The sequence below is a fragment of the Schistocerca serialis genome, unplaced genomic scaffold (genome assembly GCF_023864345.2).
Source record: "Schistocerca serialis cubense isolate TAMUIC-IGC-003099 unplaced genomic scaffold, iqSchSeri2.2 HiC_scaffold_1246, whole genome shotgun sequence".
Taxonomy (NCBI): domain Eukaryota; kingdom Metazoa; phylum Arthropoda; class Insecta; order Orthoptera; family Acrididae; genus Schistocerca; species Schistocerca serialis.
In genome coordinates this window covers 15,001-20,000 of record NW_026047454.1, presented here as the reverse complement: position 1 = coordinate 20,000, position 5,000 = coordinate 15,001, and the positions used below count along the sequence as shown (strand labels likewise).

Sequence of the window (5,000 nt, the reverse complement as noted above, 5' to 3'; positions counted from 1 at the left end):
TTATTTTTCGTCACTACCTCCCCGTGCCGGGAGTGGGTAATTTGCGCGCCTGCTGCCTTCCTTGGATGTGGTAGCCGTTTCTCAGGCTCCCTCTCCGGAATCGAACCCTGATTCCCCGTTACCCGTTACAACCATGGTAGGCGCAGAACCTACCATCGACAGTTGATAAGGCAGACATTTGAAAGATGCGTCGCCGGTACGAGGACCGTGCGATCAGCCCAAAGTTATTCAGAGTCACCAAGGCAAACGGACCGGACGAGCCGACCGATTGGTTTTGATCTAATAAAAGCGTCCCTTCCATCTCTGGTCGGGACTCTGTTTGCATGTATTAGCTCTAGAATTACCACAGTTATCCAAGTAACGTGGGTACGATCTAAGGAACCATAACTGATTTAATGAGCCATTCGCGGTTTCACCTTAATGCGGCTTGTACTGAGACATGCATGGCTTAATCTTTGAGACAAGCATATGACTACTGGCAGGATCAACCAGGGAGCTGCGTCAACTAGAGCTGAGCAGCCGGCCGCCCGGGAGTGTGTCCCGGGGGCCCGCGCGAACACGCAAGCGTCCGCTCAATTATTCTGCAAACAGGAGGAGGCTGAGCTCCCCTGCACAACACACCTCGAAACCCTCTCAGGTCCCGGCGGCGCGCAGCGCCATCCTAAGTACTTGGTCGGGTTCGAGAGAGGCGCAATCGCCCGGAGTTAGGCGAGTAGACGCTTTAGGTGCGACCACCCGTGCTCCCAACTGAGCTTGCCGCTGCCGACAGAGGCCCGGGAGCGTGCTGTCGTGGCATTGCCGGCGGGAGACAACACGCGCCACCTACGGTGACCGGCAGCTCCAACGCCAGCGCCACAGAAGGACAAAAGCCCCACTTGGGTGCCGAAGCGAACTCTCCCAGCACAGCGCACGCGCCAACACGTCCGCACAGCTGCGATACAAACCACCTGCGAGAACCGCTGGGGCGACCGAGCAGCAGACGGCGTCGCGGCGCCGAGCGCCGGGCGGCGGCGCATCCTCAGCGCACACAGTCCTCAATCGGACCAGCACACTGCAGATGGCCACCGCGCTTCGCACCGGGCCCGCGAGGACCTACTTTGGCCGCAAGGCGCCGCGAGCAGGGGGCGCCGGCGCGCAGCTGCGCCGCCTGCCGCGTCCGTCGGCCGGCGCGCCTGCCACTGGCCGCCCCCACCAGCCGGCTGTAGCGCGTGCGCCCACGCACCGCGCTGCCAGCACGCCGGGCGGCCCCCCCTCACCGGCCGGGGACGGTCCCACCCAGCCACCGCCGCGTATCGCCTCACACCCAGATCCCCTTTCACGTTCGTGGGCATGGTGGGTCCCCTTTCACGTTCGTGGGCATGGTGGGTATCCATGAAACAACCGGTTAATAGCTCGACCGATCGTCGCCAACACTGATTCACCTCTAGCGAGAACAACCGCACCACAACGGGTTACCAGTTGTTCATTTGCGTAACGTCACCAGCAAACGTAGACGTCCATCGCCATTTGCAACGAGTATTGCATGCCTGTGTCAGGTGTCACAACACACTACGTCTGCCCACATAGACGCAACAACATGTGCACGCCTAGAGAACACGTGGAAGGTAGCCCCCGTACGTATGCGGTGTCCATTGCGCGAACGACTGTCAGCCGGCCTCTGCAGCATGTCGCAGATGTGGAACGCGGTGCAACATGCTATCACAGTGTGTGAGAAGAGACGACTACGTCCGAATACACGCTCCACTACATCAACAGACTGCTCATGCTGATCGCCATCCAGGGCGTCCGTTCCTCCCACACGTCTGAATGGCGTACCACACTGCAATCCAGCTCCTAAAGGGAGACGACACGTAGCTGCGTCCACAATATTTGGACTGTATGGTCCGCCGTTGCTAGGCGCAGTCGTCGTACGGTCACACATGTGCCACGATGTATCATTCAGTACATACGGACCAATGTGCAGCACAGTTTGTGGGTTTTGCGTACATCCGCGGACAGGTGACAGGCCGTACCACAACGTAGGCTGAGTACGTCGGCATGCGAAGGGCATTGAACATGCAAACTTCTCAACGACCAGCTTGCGAAGGCAGGGGGGAAGGGGGGGGGCATGTACGTCCTGCTGCTATCCACATTACAGTGTATAGCAGGAGCATGTGGAAAGTCAGCAACACTTGCAAGGTGTTTAACATGACGCGATACACAGGGGACCGGTCAGTGCGAATAGCGAACTATATTGCGAGGGTTGCGGTTAGGCAACACTACACTAATTTAACGAGTTGCATAACAATTACAGAGCAGGTTCAGCGGCAACGTGCGTCAGGTTAAGGCGCAATATAGGTTAGGTTGAGGCGCAATATGGGTTACCTTAAGGCACAAATTAGGTTACGTTAAGGCACAAATTAGGTTACGTTAAGGCACAAATTGGGTTACGTTAAGGCACAAATTGGGTTACGTTAAGGCACAAATTGGGTTACGTTAAGGCACAACATGGGTTACGTTAAGGCACAACATGGGTTACGTTAAGGCACAACATGGGTTACGTTAAGGCACAACATGGGTTACGTTAAGGCACAACATGGGTTACGTTAAGGCACAACATGGGTTACGTTAAGGCACAACATGGGTTACGTTAAGGCACAACATGGGTTACGTTAAGGCACAACATGGGTTACGTTAAGGCACAACATGGGTTACGTTAAGGCACAACATGGGTTAGGTTAAGGCACAACATGGGTTAGGTTAAGGCACAACATGGGTTAGGTTAAGGCACAACGTAAGTTAGGTTAAGGCACAACGTAAGTTAGGTTAAGGCACAACGTAAGTTAGGTTAAGGCACAACGTAGGTTAGGTTAAGGCACAACGTAGGTTAGGTTAAGGCACAACGTAGGTTAGGTTAAGGCACAACGTAGGTTAGGTTAAGGCACAACGTAGGTTAGGTTAAGGCACAACGTAGGTTAGGTTAAGGCACAACGTAGGTTAGGTTAAGGCACAACGTAGGTTAGGTTAAGGCACAACGTAGGTTAGGTTAAGGCACAACGTAGGTTAGGTTAAGGCACAACGTAGGTTAGGTTAAGGCACAACGTAGGTTAGGTTAAGGCACAACGTAGGTTAGGTTAAGGCACAACGTAGGTTAGGTTAAGGCACAACGTAGGTTAGGTTAAGGCACAACGTAGGTTAGGTTAAGGCACAACGTAGGTTAGGTTAAGGCACAACGTAGGTTAGGTTAAGGCACAACGTAGGTTAGGTTAAGGCACAACGTAGGTTAGGTTAAGGCACAACGTAGGTTAGGTTAAGGCACAACGTAGGTTAGGTTAAGGCACAACGTAGGTTAGGTTAAGGCACAACGTAGGTTAGGTTAAGGCACAACGTAGGTTAGGTTAAGGCACAACGTAGGTTAGGTTAAGGCACAACGTAGGTTAGGTTAAGGCACAACGTAGGTTAGGTTAAGGCACAACGTAGGTTAGGTTAAGGTACAACATAGGTTAGGTTAAGGTACAACATAGGTTAGGTTAAGGTACAACGTAGGTTAGGTTAAGGCGCAATGTCGGTTAGGTTAAGGTACGATATAGCTTAGGTTAAGGTACACATTGTTGTAGGGAAAGGTGTATTTGGGGGGGGGGGGCGGCGGCAGGTTCGTTGATAGTGATTATCGTAAGTGCATGCCTGCGGGATCATCCGATTTGTCACGTCAGGATGCACTTGTGGCTCATGACAGGCGGCGCTCCGATTCCAAGGTTGTGGCAGATCTGTGTCTTTCATTCCTGCCATTGTTTGTGTACTGTGACAGGAGGCAGTATGGTGATGTTGGGTGCACCCCTGTGTAGGACATGTGTGGGTGTTCGTGGCTTAGCTGAGCAATGGCGGATGTCGGAAGGGTGGGATATTCTGTTTTCTGGGTGGACCTCCCGGTCTGGTTATGATAGTGTGGATTGTGTAATGTGGCGGAGAGGATGCACCGGATGTTCTTCCATGCTGGTGGTTAGATATTGTGTGTGTGCCTGTTAGAGGCAGAGAGTAGTGTGTGATAGTGTCTGGCTGACGTGTGGTTCTCATTGTGTGCAGAGTCTTTCAGCATGTATAGGGACGGTTGTATATATTATCTGTATTCTGATGGCTCTGCATTTATTACTAATCAGTGCCGTGTATACGGTTACTCTGGTTCCAGTCGAAACTGTTCTATCTCTGTACATTAGTGACACTGCGGCTCCACTATGTTGCTGCCCCTGTCGGCCGTTTCCCCCAGTGTATGGCTAGTGATTATCAGCAATCAGTCTATTAGTCAATACCGGTAGTGTGACGACTTCAAATGTCCGGGATGGGGGAAGCTAAACCCTTCCCGTGGGTCAGGGCCTAGAAAGACTCTTCCCACGCAGGAGGCTCGGACTGTCGTTACTCTTCCGAGAAATATATTTGCCCAGCGTTTTTTGCGACTGCGAGTGCAACGCCAGGAGGCTCCGACTGTCGTTACTGTTCCGAGATATATATTTGCCCAACGTTTTTTGCGACTGCGAGTGCAACGCCCACGGGTACCGACATGGATGGGGCGCTTCCTAGCTGATCGCTCGGCATGGGAATCAGTACAGTGAGCAATGCGATCGCGTCTGTAGCTTGTACGTGGTACAGCTCGCAGCTCATGTATAGGGACAGCGGGAATGTCGCATATTGGACATAACTCTTCATGAAACGCAAGTTATAGGTGTGGATTGCACATTACGAGTGCGGGAAACTTCCGCCGTTCATCCGCTGGCGTTGCGAGTTTGGCGGTTGGGGTGGGGCACGAGCGGGTGCGGGTGGTGTGATTGCCGGTCCACGACGTTGTGCGGCAGAGGCACTGGCGTTTGGGTGCTGTGGTCGACACAGGCTGCATGCTTTGTGGGTGGCGTCGAAAGATGGGCACTGTGGGCCCATCGATGTCTTAGTCGGCTTGGCGTCCCATAGATGGCGGTATCGTCGTTGCAGGAGCTCATGCTGAGGGAGACCTACAGATGGCGGTATGTTTT

General features: G+C 53.4%; 1 non-coding gene across 1 annotated transcript in view; it reads right to left on the bottom strand.

The window, feature by feature from the left end:
- LOC126436793 (small subunit ribosomal RNA) overlaps nt 1-495 on the bottom strand; it is a 1,909-nt gene extending 1,414 nt beyond the window's left edge. The window contains exon 1 of the ribosomal RNA XR_007580926.1: nt 1-495. This exon is cut by the window's left edge and continues 1,414 nt beyond it. This is a non-coding gene — a ribosomal RNA (small subunit ribosomal RNA).
- Nucleotides 496-5,000: the final 4,505 nt, after the last annotated feature.